A 19,322-nucleotide genomic window follows, 5' to 3' on the forward strand; every position below is an offset into this window, starting at 1 on the left:
AGGAGGGGCTTGCTAGGCTTTTTATAACCTGTTCAATCCCACCTCTCTGTTTCCTGTTCCTGTGTAAGAAATGTATTCTGATCGGTTGTCAGTCTCCCATGGGGCCATGCAGGGGCAACTCTATAGGCTGTGTTTTGAATCCAGGTTTGGTTGAGTTCTCAGATGCCATGTAGTGAGTTGGGTAAAGTTCCTTAATCCCATCCTCCTGCAGCTGAAGTGGAGAAGTCTTTATTATGTAAAGTGGACTAGCTTGGCCTTCTTAATGGCCCATTGACTAAGTGGGGATGGGCAGGAAGCTACAGGCAGCTATTCTGTCTTTTAAAACATGTTTCTTTCTTTTCACATCCAGAGAAATATTCTGCCTTTTCAATATTTCCTAGGATATTTCATTTTTCTGGGAGAGGGCTGGGTGATAACTTCCTACACACCTTTACAATATTTCTAAAGTGCTTTGCTGGAAATTGGAAATAATCAATAGAAACAGGCAAAAAGGTAAGTAAACATGGGTCTTACCGCTGTGAGACACTGCAAGAGGGTCCAGTTACCAAGCTCCCAAAATGCGATGATGTGAACAGGGAGGGATTGCAGCTGTCGTAATTTTGGATCAAAAAATTGGATCATAAGTATTTTGAGTGGTGGTTCATTGTAACTTCAACAGTTTGCAAAGCTGTCAAGGGCTACATGTGAGGAAGTGGATGGATGGATGGATGGATGGATGGATGGATGGATGGATATGGAAGAATAGGATGAGAAAAATTGAGTGCATAATACTAATATCTCTCATGTAATTCTGACAAGGAAACTTTTGCATTATTTTAAATGCTGTCAATGCCATTATGTTTTCCAAGTATCTCGGGGAGAACTTAAAAAAAAAATCAAACCATAGAATATAGAAAAAATGTGCAAACATTTCTGCCTTTAGGTTTAGGTTTAGGTTTATTAGATTTATATGCCGCCCTTCTCCCAAGGACTCAGGGCGGCGTACAACATTAAAATAAATGTTAAAACAGGAGAAAAGCTGAAATAGGGCTTTATATCCTCCTAGTTCCTTTCAGGCTAACTTTGTATTGAAAAATAACTTTCTGCAGGCTGATTAGAACTTAGAAACCTCCCAATCAATAGCAAGAGTCATACAATATTTATGAAGCCTCCAAGCAAAGTTTAAGCCCATGTTGCATTAAAAAAAAACACCCTGAGAAATTGACAAATTTCCAAGATATCTTTTTTTAGGGTATATAATAGCTTACCATTGCCCAGAAATACTTTATATTAAAGTGAAATGGATTATCAACCAAAATCTCAAAGAGAGCTTATATTTGGCATATTGTAAGCTTTTAAATTCATTTTGCAGGGCTAAAACAGGGGGAAAGCTGAAATAGGGCTTTAATAACTGGAATTAAATTGTGTTTCTTTTCCTTCATCAAAATGCAAAGGGTACAGGAGACCAAGTAAATAAACAAGTGCTTATGTAAAGACACAGAAGAGGGTGCAGTTTCATGAAAAAGTATTGTGTTTGTGAAATCCTCAGCTCCATTTCATTTGCAGAGAGAGAAGAAGCATGTGAAAAATAACCAGGATTAGCTATGCTTGCTGTCACAAGTTCTTCTTTCAAGAGGACCTTGTGTTCCCATCCAAGGTCACTCTGCAGCTGGAGTGCTAGCTGATCTAATTGACTGCCTGATGACTTCCCTAACCACTCAACAGTTAGGTGCAATCAAGAGCCAAGATGGTGCAGTGATTAGAGTGCAGTACTGCAGGCTACTTCAGCTGACTGCTAGCTGCAGTTTGGCAGTTCAAATCTCACCGGCTCAAGGTTGTCTCAGCCTTCCATCCTTCCGAGGTGGGTAAAATGAGGACCCAGATTGTTGGGGGCAATATGCTGACTCTGTAAACCGCTTAGAGAGGGCTGTAAATCTAAGTGCTATTGCTATCTTACTAAGAATCTATCTTTAAAAAGCTAAACCAAAGGAAATTGGCCTGAATGTTTTGCACTGAGAAGGAAAGCAACTATGTAGTAATAGTGATTCATGTCTGAGATCCCTTCTTTCTAAGATGTTTTGCTTCTCATCCAAGAAGCTTCTTCAATTCTGAAGAAGCTTCTTGGATGAGAAGCAAAATGTCTTTAAGGAAAAACAAAGGAAGTCCGGATACTTTTTGAAAAAGCATGTCTTGGGACAACCATGACCTGGATGATTGAGAATCTCCATAGATGTATGGATTTCAACATGATTATTGCTGAGATTTTTGGAAGGTGAAATCTATATTTGAGGGGTACCAAGTACAGAACAAATTAACTTTAGTCAAATGTCTTCGATATACCTGCAATACTTCTAAACCTATAGGATAAAAAAAAAATCATTTTTTCTTGACATCACTTTGTCTTCATTGACTACATCTTTCAGAAAGGGCACAAAATATTTCTGGTCTTTATGGCAAAGCAAGAACTGTCTTTAACAAGGCCAAAAAGTTATATATTTTGGCTTTAGTGCTGGAATTTGTCTTATGTTCCAGTTTTCCATAATAAACCAAACAAAAATGGACTTTTGATCTGCATAACTACAGTAACTTGGAGGTAATTGTGGAAATAATAAGACATTAAAAAATAACAGGAAAGCAAGATTGTTTAAAACATTAAAGTCATTAAAGTTTTGACATTTGACTATGAAATATTTTGGTGAGGAAAAATTATGTCTTTTGTTTTTGAAACTTCACTCTAGGGAGATCCTAGTATAACTCCATAAACACATGGATGAAGGAACAAAATAAAAGCAGACGAACTGCACATACATAAAGAGATGCTTAGAAATGGCACCATGGCAACAAGATAGGGGGAACATTGCCATGGCAACAGAGAAGCAACTGCTATGATGTCATCTGAGAGGCCATCTAAACTTTCATAAGAATAGTTCTCGCAAAGCTTCCCATGATTGCATCCACACATCAAACTTCACAGTTGCTGAATCAATCTAGTTACTAGCTTGCTAGCAGCTCTTGACACCACAAATGAACCAACTAAGCTGCATTCACACAGGTCACCAAGTTAAAAAAAAGTGCAAACAGAGGTTAATTTAAAAAAAAAAACATGTAGGAATGCATTCCCAAGTCTTTTCATAGAACATAGAAAGTTAGTTGCATACTGTGAAGGCAGAAAATTACAAGGAAGTGTTGAAGGGAGACAATTTCATATGAACTGTGCTCTTTGGGTGCTGCTGAGGGCACCAGTCAAATACAAATAACAGAAGCAGTGATGAGTGTGGGCACCTGAAAGACTGAAGATGCTTCCAAATAATTTACAGATTGATACAAACCCCCAGAAATTGTAGTACTGAAAGGAAAAATTTCCTGTAGGTTTCAGCATAGAGAGCATTCCAGAAAAGAAATCCACTGGCATGCACCTGCAAGATACCTCATGGTGGTTCTGGACTTATGCAGTAGAATCAGTCCTAATGTTCTGTGATAATACAGGTAGTCCTTGAGTTATGACCGGTTGCTTAGCAACCTTTGAAAGTTATGGCAGACCCCCTCAAAAGCTACTTACAATCTGGTTCTGAAGTGTTGACAGCTGCCCTTCCCTGCAATCACATGATAGCATTTTGGACGCTTGGCAACCACCTCGAATTTACAGCCATTTGCAATGTTCCATGGTCACGATTTATGATTTTCTTTTCAGAAACTAGCATTTATATCCAGTTTCCAGAATGAGTTCACTTAACATGACATTTGCTTGATTTCTGCTCCCCCCCCCAAAATGTCATGAGGACAAGTCTAGTCATATGATGTGACCTGCTTTATGATTGTCATGACTTACAACCACAATTGCCAGGCTCAATTAGAGTTGTAAGTCATGGATTAGCTGTAGATCTCCTCCAAGAAAAAGTTCAGTTGCAGAAGCACTGTCTTCTTAAGCACCATAACCAGAAAATGACTCCATCAAAACAAACCTATCCAATTGAACTAGATAGTGCAACAAATTACCTGAGCATTTTCTGAATCGAAAATGGCATTCACATGAGCATGAAGACAATTGATTTTATCCGCCAGATGCCTTGCAAATTTGCCACTGCAAAGATTTGAGGGCAACTCTCTGGGTTTTCTGGAGAAGTCAATGGGCTGCCATAAAGAGATATGTTGTGTTTCTACTTGAAAATGTACTGGCCACATGATCGCTGAAGTGTCTTTGGACAATGCTGGTTCCCTCAGCTAAGAAATGGAGATGAGCAAAGTCCCCTAGATTTGATCATGAATGAGTAATAGAAACCTTACCTTTAAAAAGGTTTGCTGTAGTTCTATCGAAAGGAAGAGGGGGGTCAAGTTATTCTCCAAAACAGCTGAGATCAGGTCAGGGAACGATGGGTGGAAACTAATCAAGGAGACAAGCAACCTAGAACTAAGAAGAAATTTCCTCAGAGTTAGAACAATTTCCTCCAGAAGTTGAAAATGTTCTGACACTGGAAGTTTTTAAGAACTATGTTATATCCCAGGAATAGTTGGATTTGGACTGATCCGTGGCTTCCATAAAGACAAATCTTGAGCTGGCCTTAGCACAAATGTTAAATACTCAAGGACGGTAGGTTTGAGTCCTCAAACATCATACTAAAAGTATACCAGCATGGTCAAGGAAGATATTGAACAACAAAATGAGCCAGTGTTTCTCATCCTTGGCAACTTTACAATGTATGGACTTCAATTCCCAGAATTCCCCAGTCCATACATCTTAAAGTTACCAAGCTTGAGAAACACAGGTCTAGACTATTCATCTATGTAGTACTGGAGGAGAAGGGAAGAGCTGCAGGGCCTGTATGGTGAATGCAGCCTCCAGCCACAACTTTTGTGGTCCTCAAAGGTCACCGAGACCTTACTGCTGAATGTCCATGAGCAAATTGCTGTTTGAAATAGAACAATTTGGGAGTAGAGCACTATTACAACTAATTGGGTGCCACCAAGTCATTGTCAACTCTTAGGAGCTACATAAATAATCTTTCTCCATGTTGAAGTGACCTTAACCTAATATTTCAAGTCTTCTAACAGTGCCCCACCCCACTGAGTCTATCCACCTTGCTGCTAGTTGTCCTGTTCTTCACTTTCCTTCCATCTTTCCCACCAGCATTAGAGCCACCTCCTCCTCTTCCTCTTCCTCCTCCTCCCCCTAAATCTTCACATAATGTGTGGAAGATAATCTGAGTCCCATGGCAGTTTTTCTTGACTGCCTGTGCGATGATCTATTCCACGATCCATTGGTTTGTTTCCTTGATGAGCATTAAAATACCATTAAGAAATTGAAAAAAAAAACACAAAAATACAGTAATGCACTTTTGACCTTTTTTTTTAGTACAGAAAGAAAGAAGGAAAGGAAAAGAGGCACGTGGAAACTCTGCCTGATTTGTCTATGTAGATTCTCAGTCGTCCTGGTCATCTCGGTCTGATTTAATGCATTTATTTGCCTTCAATTACCTCTCTGCAACAGCATCCTCAAACCACAAGAATAGCAAAACAGAAACAAGTGGTGTCAGCTGGCAACATCCTATCCCTGATGATGTCCAGAGTGGCCCAACATAAATATATAAATAAATTGTAGTTTTCAGATTGTCTGCCTCTTTTCTTGAAAAGAAGAAAAAATAAAATAAAAAGAGGAGGGACTTTTTTTTAAAAAAATGCCTGTCAACCCCCCCCCCCCCCTTTTCAGCAACTGTTTCAGAACTCTTATATATTTGAATATATTCCATTCTAAGACAGTTGGGGCAGTTGACCGTTTGAATGACTTTGTTAGTTCTAGGAGAGACACCGAGTAGCAACCCATTTACTGGTTGTCCAACGGCTGGTTAGACCTGGCTTTCCCTGGAGAGGTGACTGTTTGACGCTTATTAGGTTTAGTTACTGCAAACTAATTTGAGGACAATTCTTAATTTTCTGCTCTCAGTTTGGGCTACGCCTGTCAAGTCAGTATCCTTAGCTATGCTTGCTGAAACTGAGGGGAGGGAGATCTCCTCAGGCACGGTCAACAGCTTTGAATGGTGGGCATAACAGGGATTGAAACCTTGCCTCCTTTTTACATGTGTGTGATGCCCACTACACATACTAACAATGTAATTTGATAATGTTGCTTTACTTTTTTTTTTAAAAAAAGCAATTACTCAGTTTTTAATGTTTTATTACATTGATTAAATTGTATACTGCCCAGAGTCCCTCTACAACAGAGATAGCTGATTATGAAATTAGACAGATGATAGATAGATAGATAGATAGATAGATAGATAGATAGATAGATGATTGATAGATAGATAGAGAGATAGAGAGATAGAGAGAGATAGAGAGATAGAGAGATGATAGATGATAGATGATAGATGATAGATGATAGATGATAGATGATAGATGATAGATGATAGATGATAGATGATAGATGATAGATAGATAGATAGATAGATAGATAGATAGATAGATGATAGATAGATGATAGATAGATGATTGATAGAGAGATAGAGAGATGATAGATGATAGATAGATAGATAGATAGATAGATAGATAGATAGATAGATAGATAGATAGATGGTAGAAGAGAGAGATGGAGAGATAGGCAGGCAAGTAGATGATAGAGATAGATAGATAGATAGATAGATAGATAGATAGATAGATAGATAGACAGACAGACAGACAGATGATAGATAGATAGATGATAGATAGATAGATGATAGATAGATAGATAGATGATAGATAGATGATAGACAGACAGACAGACAGACAGACAGACAGACAGACAGATGGTAGAAGAGAGAGATGGAGAGATAGGCAGGCAAGTAGATGATAGAGATAGATAGATAGATAGATAGATAGATAGATAGATAGATAGATAGATAGATAGATAGATAGATAGATAGATATGGGGTTTTGAACATCTGGTTGCAACAGCCCTTTGATGCTTGTGGCTCCTAAGAATAATCCAAATCTTTTAAAGTTTACCTGAAAACCTGTTCTAGGAAAATGTTTCCTATTCCTCAGGGTCAAAAGTGAGAAATGGCTGACTTGTATTAATTCGTTTTTAGTTGTCTCCCTTTCACTGTTGCCTCTTTCAAGACATTTTACTCTCTCATAGGGGAAAGTCGAATCTGAAGAATAGTTTAATATTTTTTTTCGGGATCCAAAATGGAGCTGCAACCCCATTACCAGAAAGGGGGTTAAATTGTAGCATATTATTTAGGCAGGAACAGTCTCATATAATCTTTGGAAAAACTATGATGGACAGCTGCACAGAAATAATGTTCTCTGTATCTGAACATCATGGGTTTTTTTTTAGAAAAGCTTATATGAGAGTCTTCTGAATTTCATCAAAAGTAACATTTCTTTTTTCTTTTCTTTTTTTTAAAGAACAATAACACAGTGCTCCAGAACAAATGAAAGATAGCTCAGTAGATTTATTTTAAAATATGCCTCAATAAAACCTGTCAAAGGCCAAGATCACCTAACTGGACTTTTATGCTCAACCCAATTCAGTACTTTATTTTGGAAAATGGTTATGTTTAGTTAGCACCCAGCAACCTCCCGGTCACAGCCAGAGGAGTCATATTAGATCAAACATGTAGAAGTGTCCTCGACTTACAACCATTCTCTTAGTGACCATTTGAAGTTAACAACAGCACTGAAAAAGTGACTTAGTTAAAAAGCGGAAAACTCACTTAACACCTGTCTTGCTTAGTAATGAAAATTTGGGACTCAATTGTGTTCACAAGTTGAGGGCTACACCATTGAGTTCAGTCGGCAAAACTAAAGGTTATTTTATTAAACATCAGCAAACATCAAAAACATGTAACTGGCAAATATGGGGCTAAAAGCAGGCAAAAGCATAGAGAAAAGGATGAACATTGGGCAAAAATTTAGATCATTCATCCATCCACCCCAAAAGGCACAGAATCTTCCAGAGCCAATAAAAATAATATTGTGAGTAATTAGCATAGCAATCTTTATAATTGCTTTAACCCTTTTATGTATATAATAGCAATAGCACTTAGATTTATATACCGCTTCACGGTGCTTTATAGCATTCCCTAAGTGGTTTTACATAGTCAGCATATTTCTCCCAACAATCTGGGGTCCCATTTTACCAACCTTGGAAGGATGTAAAGTTGAGTCAACCTTGAGCCAATCAGAATCAAACTGCAGAATTGTAGGCAGCCGGCAGGCAACAGAAGTAGCCTACAGTACTGCATTCTGACCACTGCGCCATCACAGCTCATGTCTGTAGAATAGAAACTGAAATAATAGAAAACATAATAGAAAGTATGACACCAGATGATCCCTTCTCTATTCTGCACCATGAAGGAAACAATTTGCTAGAGGGTAATGATGTAACCAACATGCCAGTTGTATGATGAAGAGAAATATCTCTTTAGGTCAAATGTGACTGCATCTGGCTGCATTTTTGTTGTTGTTGTTTAAAGTAAACGTGTTTTTGAGGAAAACGATGTCATAGATCAGGTAATTTAGGCATAGAAGGAGTGGATCTAGTGCTGGTGAAAATTACAAATGTAAAAAGCAATCTCTCGGATTTGGTCAGCTTCTGAATCTCATGCTTCCTGTATCTTACTGTGAGCTGAAGGGAAAAGTTACCCCCACCAAAATTTCGGCTATTTATTTAATTAGAATCTATTTAATTAAATTTAAATTGGATTTATTTAATTAATTTACCTCAGTAATTGGTTCAGACACCAAAATGGTAAAAACTCTTTGGAGTTGAGCTTCATTCTTGGTATGATGCTGTTTTATGGGCCTTGCAATTTAGAATAGTTTGCCTCTGTCTTTCTCTAAGATCGTTCTGGATTTTCCACCATAATCCCCAATTCTGTAAACTCTACTCCATGCTCCACATGTTTAACATCTGAGCCTAAACATGGTTGTATGGTATTCAGAGTATGCTAATACGCCAGCTAGTTGAAAAGAGGGAGTTGACTTCCATCCCTTTCCAGAAAACAGAGCTCTGTGCAGCTGATCTTTGGTTAACAACCACTCATTCAGTGTCCATTTAAAACTGTGATGGTACTGAATGAGTGGGACCTATGACCAGTCCTTGGAGTTATGGCAATCACACGGTTCTTTCCTATGGTCATGAGACCACAATCCAGGCATTTAGCAAGCAGCCTGGATTTCTGACCATTGCAGTATTCAGCAGTCATGTGGTAGCCATTTGTGACCCTCTTTGGCCTTCCTTTACCCTTGTCTGATAGCAAAGTCAGTGGGGAAGCTGGCAGGAAATCACAGCTGGCAACCACATAACATCCTTGCTTAATGATCTGTGTAGTTCTCGCTTAGTGACCATTAACAGCCATTGTTAATGGAAGACAGTAAAGCAAGGATTCTAAGTCCTTTCTGACTAGCAGTATAAGCTATTAACCTTACCCTGTAGACTTATTTATAAGCCTGACAGAGGCATGCATATATTTGAATGTAATGAACCAGAGATTTGTGTTTGTTTTCTTCTAATCTGAACACCAACGTTTTTATTCTTTAAAGGATATTTCTCAACTAAAGTAGAGCATGTGAAGAATAGGAGAGAGAGAGATCAGAGACTACTGATTTTCCAATAGATGTGCACATAATGTTTTCAGCATTATTTTGATATACAGGACAATACCTCTAGATAATCTTCTGGTTAAAAATAAATAAATATACTGGTGTAAAATCCAGGGGGGATTTGTAGAGGTGAAAATGTCAAAATGTTGGTCATGACAATCAACAATGCCATAAAAAAACCATGGAAAACCCCTTGCTGAAGCCACCATCTTGATTTTTTTCCCATTGGTATCCCGGGGATGCCTTTGGAAAGATTCTATCTTCCCTCACTGAAATCCCCCATGCATATATGGTAGAATCCTTGCTTACATTCTTACTTATAATTATTGATTATATATCTGTATGTATAATCCCATGTCTTTATTTATTATTTTATTTCATTTGTTAAATTTATTTGCCACCCATCTTCTCATGGATTTACTCCGAACAGCTTAAAACAATAAAATGGAAGGAAAGTGTCATAAAAATGTAAAAATAACAATAGTAAAGGAACAAAACAATACAAATAAACTGTGGAACTATAATAATATGAAATGAAAAAGATGAGCAGGAGGAGAGAAGGAGGGCAGATGAGAGAGAGGGGGGGGAGGGAGGGAGGGAGGGAGAATGAATATGTTTTATAGATATACTATACTACAATAAGGCAGGTCTTGAATCATCTCTCTCTCTCTCTTTCTCTCTCTCCCTCTCTCCCTCTCTCCCTCCCTCCCAGCCCTCCCATCCCTATGGTTATAATATATCAGTCCTATTGATATTCTACCACATTTTTTCTTTTTTACTCTAATGCAATTATCTCCCACTTTATGTATTTTCTAAAAGGTTTTCAAAGGGGAGGAGATTTGACTCAAAGAGTGCTTTTGAACCAAATCTGGGGCTTTTTGCTTCTGATGTAAGCACCTTACAGCTTTCCGTCTTCAGAAGCAACTTAATAGGCGATTGCAACAAGAAGTAACCACAACCACTAGCACTAGGACCCCACAGACATCATTTTGAAATTCTGGCTGGGTAGTATGCCAGAGGTCTAGATACAGAGCAACTCTTGCTATTACGCAAGGAAAGGGGTAGAAGCCTCTCCCAGAGAAGCATCTTTTGCTTCCTGAAAGGTATTTCACTACCTGCTTGATACCTGAAGCATCTTTATCCTCCCAAGGGCTTTTATCTGAGCCTAAGCAAGTCAGCTGCATTGCCAGATCCTCAGTTCTGTCGCTGCATTTCGCCTGCCTCTCAATACCTTTATTTTCTTATGTCCATAGAACAGACAGGAGCAACAGTGCCAGAGAGAAATGGGCTAGTTATTTTCCTGCTGACAGACTCCAGAAGAATAATTTCACATCAAAAGGTATAAGTCGATTCTGTTTTTTCCCTTGTCTGGCATCTTCCCATCTTTGCAAAAGATTTTCTGTTTTTGGGTCCATCCTCTTGGGGGGGACAAATGATCAAATGAAATATTTATATGACGAGGAACCTACAAATCAGCCTTTGGAAAAGGCAGGGTCTTTGCTTGTTTGTATATGATGAGAAATGATTTTGTCTGCTGGGTGTATTTGGAAGAGATGCTCTGGAGATAAGGCAGGAGGGAAAACCCTTAAATAGGGCCAAGATGACTTGGGTTAAAATCAGGAAGCAGCTACTTAAGCATGGGAAACCAAATCACTTGTATCTAATCCAATTTAGTCCTGCTGACTTCAATGAAATATATTTCAGTCTAATGGGTTTACAGTATGTATAGCCATGTTATAGATGAAATTCAGGAGAGATTAAAAGCTCCAAGTTTACAAGTGGCAAAAAAAGGCACAAGTGTCATTTCAGAGCTCTGAATCAATTCTGTAGTGCTGTAGAGAATGGTAGCCAGGGCCAATGTATAGGGAGACTAATTATAGGGTGCCATAGGGGCTGTGGTATTATGCATGGGTCTACTGAACATTGATATGGGATGTCACTCAGAATGTTTTGGGTTTCCAAAAAGGGGCGTACCACTAGACAGAGCATGTTCTGTCCAAAACAGAGGAATAAATCTTGCAGTTGTGGAAAAATGCTAGAAAGAAAGAAAAAAAAAACAGGCATTAGGATTTCTGTGTTCGTGTGCTTTGCATTATGGGGATCACAGCCTGGCAGAAGGCTGAAAGAGATCCTCAGCAATAGAGGATCTATTCGGCTTTGCAGAATTGGGATCATCACTAAGCAACAATATGCTAGTATTAAATATTGTACCCAAGGGGTCTTTTTATTGCTAAATAAATGCAGATTATAGATACTGTATACAGCAATAGATACGTATTCTATAGGCAAATGTCAAGAGAAACATTTTAAATTAAGAACATGGCATCTTGCACGTTCTTTCAGGAGCAGTATTTGATTTTACTTTATTCACCACCAGTGTTGTTACTCCAAAGTTGTCGCTTCACTTTTCATCAGCTGTTACTGTTCTCCCTAGTTTGGAGATTGGATGATGATGCAAACCCACTGTAATTTGGATTTGCAAACGAGTTGATGAAGACGGTGAATAGATGTTGATTGGACTTCAAGGACTGTTTCAGTTTTGTTTGGCTGGTTTAATGGGTGTTGTGAGTACTCTTCGTGATAGGTGAGGCTTGATACATCCATAAAAAGAGGACTCTGAATTTACAGTGTTGCCTCCTCCCCAAAAGAAGATAATGGGTGGGGAGGGGATTGTCTGCTTGGTCTTGGTAATGAATCTATGCATGAGTAGCAACAGAGTCACCAGCACAAAGATAGGTGTAGAGAAGGAGACGTTAGTACAGACACTGTTGCCACATCTAGTGTTGCACATATGCATGCTTACAGCATCCGTGTCAACTTTGCTACCATCCTCTAATCAAAACAATCCCAATATGACAGTTTCCTCCCATAAACCATAAAATGAAGACCCATTCAACATATGGCAGCTATAAAGATGCCTTCATTTTTACGTAGTAGATGCTCAAAACAAAGTAAAGAACTGAAAAATAGATGAATTCTCTTTTTCTAAAGTCTTGTTGGGCTCACGGATCTAGAAATTTCTTAATTTGTGATAAGGGACTTTTTCTCCCTGCAAACAAGGATGGCAAACATACAAGCTAGCAGCTAGAAAGGCGGTTAGCTTCTATTTTGCTAGAATAACAATCAGGATTTCTCGAATTACAGTTTTGTTATGTTCTGAGCTATCAGAACTACCATTTGGAACTGCACACACTTTTCACATTCTGAAGTAATCCCACCTGTTGAAGTCCCATTGGAAGACTTACAAAAAGAATTTCTTTTTGAACAAGAACTTGATCCTGTTCTTTATCATTAATTTCTTTGGCTTGGTTTTCATGATTTGATCTCTGGGCACTATCCCTGCGTCCTAGCTCCTAGAGCTAGATAGATGTTTCAGACTCAATCATTCTAACCAACTTCCCAGAGGGACATCTCCCACTATGGCTGTTGTCACTATAAGCCTCCCTTAAATGATGCCGAGAGTTGTGGAATGATCTTCTCTGTTGATCATCCTAATAATTCTATTTGCTAGTAGTAGGATTCAAATGGGTAAGGAACAGTGGTGGGATACGAATGGTATGCCCCGTGCTTGCTGGGAGCACTAGGTACCGTTCTGGTATGGTGCTCTGGAGGGCCCACCCTGCCCGCCTGTCCTCCTTACCGGTATTTGAGCCGATCGGGGCTTATGCTCACACTCATGGAACGTATGGCACCTGCACGATGCTCCACCGAGCAGCCAGAGCATCGTGGGTGGTAGGTAAGCATGTGTGTACTGCATGCATGCATGTGGTGGATGCCCAGCCCCATTGCTCCGTACTGGTTGCAACAGGATCCGGAACCCATCTCTGGTAAGGAATGAATAGTTAATGACATGGTGAAAGTTCAAAGGTGCTAAAAGGTGCTGTCATCTAGCCAACATTCTTCCAGATGTGGAGTTTAATTCCTTGACCTTTGCCCTTTCTGAATAGTATTAAGGAGAGTTGTGACTCAAAAGATCTAGACCAGGGTGTCAAACTCAAGATCCGCAGGCTTGATCCAGCTCATGGGATGCTTATATCTGGCCCATGGGGCCGGCTTAGAAACAGCAAAGGTTATAGGTTATAGGTTTATTTCATTTATATGCCGCCCTATTCCCGGAGGGACTCAGGGTGGCTAACAAACCCAGGGGAGGGGGGTAATACAGACAAGGCAAAAACAACAAACAGGATACAGAGAAAATTTAAAAACAATCAACAGTCACACAATTCGAGCGGGGAAGGGAACTCATCAACCCCAGGTATAACATTTGTCATTCTTATACATTTGTCATTCCATTTACAGGGTTATACCATACCATTTGATTTGCTTTGTTTACCATCCCTTGTCTGTTTTGACATTACCGCCTTTTCCCTTTCTTTTCTCCCTCCCTCTCTTCTCTACTTTCTTCCTTCCTCTCTCCTTTCCCTTCCTTCTTCCCTTACCTCTCCCCTACTCCTCTCTCCATCTTCCCCTTCCTACCCTCTCTCCTTCTCTCCTTCGCCCTTCCATCTTCCTCTCCTCACCTCTATCTTCCTTCCCTCCTCTTCCTCTCCTCCTCTCTTCCTTTCTTTTTCTATTGTTGTAGGTGTCTCTTCCAGTTCTTACTTTTTATTTTCCTGGGGTGGTATTTCCGCAAACCCCAAAATAGTTAAATATCATGAAATATGTGTTTTAAAAGAAGGTTCACAAAGTCCCATTTAGGAGACAACATACAGTTCATGGGCCACCTATGGCCTGCTAAGTAGCCTTGTGCATCCCAATAGTGGTTTTTGAAAGCTGAGTAAATTTCTCACTGCCAAATGCCGCTGCCAACACTCCAAAAGGGCTTCCAATGCCCCCAGGTGTCCTCAGTGCTGCCAGTTCTTGTGGTGCTGCTATTCTGCTAGCTGCTGTACAGCTGATCGGTGCGCCAAGTATTATTTTGCAACTCACAATAATTTTTAATTTTATAAATGTGGCTTTTTTGCCTCTACAAGTTGTGCAGATCTGATCTTCATACTGAACCTCCAAGTTTGGCCTCGGAGATAGCAATAGCACTAGCAATAGCACTTAGATGTATATACCGCTTCATAGTGCTTTACAGCCCACTCTAAACAGTTTTACAGATTCAGCATATTGCCCCCAACAAGCTGGGTCCTCAGATACTATATATATGGGCTTTTCATTCTCGGCTTCACCTTTATGAACTACTTCACTGACAATATGCATGTATTTTTAGATTAATGGACTATTCACTTTTAGTCAAGGGTGTTGACTTGTTTTTCATTTAAACAACTTTGTTTTATATGCAATTTTTCTAAACTTGTGAACAAGCCTAAAATGTGTTATAAACTGTTCTCCTGATAGACTGTATCTAATATGAGCAGAAACAAGAGACATTCTACCAGTACGTTTATTCTGCCTTTTGCAGTATGGTTCTCAGTCTGTAAATAGAAATGAATTGTGCATTGATGAGTGCCAAGATTGCATTAGCAGAAGGAGCAGCCATGTTGTAAATATGTCCATATAGAAGTTGGTTGATTAATTACTTGGTATCACTTTACTTCTACTCCTTAGTGATCACTTAGATTGACCATCTCCAGTATGATTACAGATCATGAGACCTACAGATATAGCTGCCAGGACAATTGAGTTCATCTACCTTACTGTAGATCTTTCCCAACATTACAGAATATTTTCTATTCTGCTTCATCAATGTCCATGTTTCATAGTATGTCACCAGATACGGGTATTGTAAGTACTTATCTTTTAAGTAAACGTATTTAGCCAGTCAACTGAGTTATTTGGTGCAGAAGTGGCAGACACAATCATCATGGGCACAGATTTATCATCAATCTAAGTTGGCCATCACTACCATAATCTGTACTCTTCAAAAGGCAGTATATGCCTTTTCCATTATCCATATCTATATCCTGCACTTTTATAGAATTCTAAAAAAAATATGTGAAGAGTAATCATAGTAAAATGGCATTTGGATGTCAGGATCCAGATCCGTGTTTCTCAGCCTTGGCAACTTGAAGATGTGTGAACTTTAATTGCCAGAATTACTGGCTGGGGAATTGTGAGGGTTGAAATCCACATATCTTCAAACTGTCAAGGTTGAGAACTATTCATTTAGGTCCTTACTTAAATGCTCTTTGATGGTAAGATTTAGATAGATAGGAGGATATGATTTAGAACAGAAGATAGGATTTCTATGAATTATCATTCAGTTGGTAGAAATCATAAAAAATAAAGGCTAACAAGTTTTGGCTTTAGAAAGCTGCACAGGTAGCCCTCGACTTACAACAGTTCATTTAGTGACTGTTCAAAGTTACAACAGCACTGAAAAATATAACATGGTCATTTTTCACACTAACGACCATTGCAACATCCCCATGGTCACGTGATCAAAATTCAGATGCTCAGCATGTGGTTCATATTTATGACGGTTGCAGCGTCCCAAAGTCATGTCATCACCTTTTGCGACCTTCTGACAAGCAAAGTCAATGGGGAAGCCACATTCACTTAACAACCATGTTACTAACTTAACAAATGCAATGATTCACTTAATAACCATGGTAAAAGTTGTAAAATGGGACTAACTCACTTAACAAAGCAAATGTACTAAATTTGTGGAATGGTTATAGGAAGTTATAAAAGTAAGCACACAAATTCTTAACCTGCACAACTTTGTTTGCATTTTAATCCTGGATGCATGAGAATTGACATATCCCAAAGTAGTATTTCAAAAGTTTCTGTTTTCACTTAAATGATTTTTTGAAGTCGACTAAATGAAATTTCCAGTATATGTTTTCACAATATGTTTAATTCATATTAAGTGAATTTAAAAGCATAATGTTGTCATGGTAGGCCACTTTTTAAAGTGCAAATCCTGTGCAAATAGATACTTCTAATCGCCTGCTTCTAGGACAGAAGTGCATTTCATCCAGTATGTTTGTTTTGTTTATAGAGCTATAATCAGTGGTGGGATTCAATTTTTTTTTACTACCAGTTCTGTGGGCATGGCTTAATGGACGTGGCAGGGTAAGGATTCTGTAAAATCTCCATGCCCTCCCCACTCCAGGGGAAGGTTACTGCAAAATCCCCATTTCCTCTCAATCAGCTGGGACTTGGAGGGCAGAAAATAGATGGGGGCAGGGCCAGGCAAATGTGGTATTTACTGGTTCATCAAACTAGTCAAAATTTCCGCTACTGGTTCTCCAGAACTGGTCAGAACCTGCTGAATACCATCTCTGGCTATAATATTGTTGTTAGTTGTGAAGTTGTGTCTGATCCATTGCCACGTCATGGACAACATTCTTCCAGGCCTTCCTGTCCTCTACCATCCTCTGGAGTCCATTTAAGCTCATGCCTACTGCTTCGGTGACTCCATCCAGCCACCTCATTCTCTGTCGTCCCCTTCTTCTTTTGCCCTCAATCTTTCCTAGAATTAGGCTCTTCTCCAGTGAGTCCTTCCATCTCACTAGGTGGCCAAACTCAGGGTTGATCTCTAGGATTAACTGGTTTGATCGCCTTGCAGTCCAAGGGACTCACAGGAGTCTTCTCCAGCACCATAGTTCAAAGGCCTCAATTCTTTGGCACTCAGCCATTCTTATGGTCCAACTATAAGAGCTATAATAATCACAGTTAATTTAAACTACTAAATAATGGGCTCTTCCTGTGGTGAGATCATCGTGCGTGGAGCTGAGGAACAGGAGCTCTCCTAACCTCTAACTTCTTCATTTGGGCTCATTTCTGAGCGCTTGGATCCTGAAGGAACCAACAGATTAAGGGGGAAACTCTGAAGACCCTGAGGTGATAAGGCAAATTCCCCAGCGGGTAGGAGAAACCCACTAAACGGATGAGGATCTATCCTGCCACTTGGTCAGGACCAGGGTGATGGCGACCACATAAGAAGGAAGCAGAGAGAGAAAGCAGTTGAAATCGAGACATCTGTTATTATTATTGACAACCCAAAGAAAAGGAGGACAACGCGAAATTGGCAGAAAGGGTGAGCTGGAAAGAAAGAGGCTCTGGGATGGAGACTGTTTTTGCAGTTCAGATTTTTGCCGAAAAGAAGTGAGAGCATAGACACTGAGTTGGAATTGACAGCCTGAATAACTTGAAGGGAAATTGGCCACAGTGAGAACGAAAACCCGACATGGACAATAGGAGTAGAACATAGTAACTGCTGAGAAGACTTGGAAGGCACAGAAAGGATTGTTTAACAGTCAGGTTGGTTGTTGACTCTTTTCTTCTTGCTCTTCCTTCTACTGTTTTGTTTTTTTCCAAAGAATAGTTGAACTTACAAGTATTTGGTATTTATTCACCACAGAACTTGGAACGGTACCAGAAACAGTAGAGAGAGAATTGTTTTGGAATGATTAGAGGGCATCTTTACCCACCCACCCCTTTATTTTTCTTTGCCATTGGACTTGTTGTATTAACTGATTGACACTAACAGTGGTACTAAAGAGAGGGTGACACCTAGTGGATTATAAATTTGAACCGTGAAGTTGATGCAAGAAAACCAACAGTGACATAAGCTGATATATATACATAGAGAGAAACTAATTACTAGAATTGAATACCTGTATAACTGATACAATTGAGAGAGATATATTGGTATAAGATAACAGTGTGATATATAACTCTATGATATATAATAATTAAGGATCAAAAACAGAATAGAATAATATATAGGAATGTTTAGATATTGAAACGTGATATTAAGGAAGGTTAATTGTTGTTAAATATTGAGATATATAATTATTGATACCATTGATATTGCTGATAAAGTAGAAGTAAGTAGAATTTATATGCAATTATGGGTAAGGTGGGGGATAAAAATGGCAACTTCAGTAAAGTTAGTGAAAAAAACTGCACCCAATATGATTTTGGCAATACCCCCCTCCTCAAATCAAAGATCAATTGAGAGCGCATTGGGGCTGGAGAAAGGTGGAACGATGGCAGGAACAATGGGACCAGCACCAACAATGTAGAGTATGTAATTGATGCTCCAGATGATACAAGAGACATTGACGAAAAGCCAAGAAGTGATGGCTACAAATCATGAAGAGACAAGGAGGAATCATGAAGAAATGAAAAATGAAATGGGAGAATTGAAAGGAAATATCAAAAACATGGATGACAAAATTGAAAGGATACAGAATGCCTTAGCAATCAATGAACAGAAAATAGCAATAGCAATAGCAATAGCAGTAGACTTATATACCGCTTCATAGGCCTTTCAGGCCTCTCTAAGCGGTTTACAGAGAGTCAGCATATTGCCCCCAACAATCTGGGTCCTCATTTTACCCACCTCGGAAGGATGGAAGGCTGAGTCAACCCTGAGCCGGTGAGATTTGAACCGCTGACCTGCTGATCTAGCAGTAGCCTGCAGTGCTGCATTTAACCACTGCGCCACCTTGGCTCTTTAATCCAGAACATCGAAACAAAAATAGAAGAAACAGATCAGAAGATGGGAAAAATGGAGCTGGAATATAGACAAGTTAATAAAGAATTAGAGTTATCAATAAACCGACTTGAAAATGAAAGAGCTGCATTCTATCTAAGATTCCAAAACATACCGGAAGAGAAGGAGGAAGACCTGAAAGGAAAAATGATCAAAATCTTCACCGAAATTCTACAGAGAAAAGAACAAGAGTTGAGAGGGGACATTGATGAAGCTTACCGTGTGCATACTAATTATGCCAGAAGACATAGGCTCCCGAGGGAAGCGCACGTAAGATTTGCTTAAAAAACAACTAGAGATGAAGTGTACA

At 39.2% G+C, this 19,322-nt stretch overlaps 1 protein-coding gene across 1 annotated transcript in view; it reads left to right on the forward strand.

Moving 5' to 3' along the window:
• The first annotated feature begins 10,807 nt into the window (after positions 1-10,807).
• The window catches only part of RAB27B (RAB27B, member RAS oncogene family), a 116,645-nt gene continuing 108,130 nt past the window's right edge, over positions 10,808-19,322 (forward strand). Inside the window, exon 1 of the mRNA XM_014070445.2 lies at positions 10,808-10,897. The gene's annotated coding sequence lies outside the window, so the exon portion shown is untranslated. The remainder of the gene's footprint in view (positions 10,898-19,322) is intronic.

Source organism: Thamnophis sirtalis, unplaced genomic scaffold (genome assembly GCF_051295495.1).
Source record: "Thamnophis sirtalis isolate CommonGarterSnake01/CBP01778 unplaced genomic scaffold, rThaSir2_p1.2 scaffold_5, whole genome shotgun sequence".
In the NCBI taxonomy this organism is placed as follows: domain Eukaryota; kingdom Metazoa; phylum Chordata; class Lepidosauria; order Squamata; family Natricidae; genus Thamnophis; species Thamnophis sirtalis.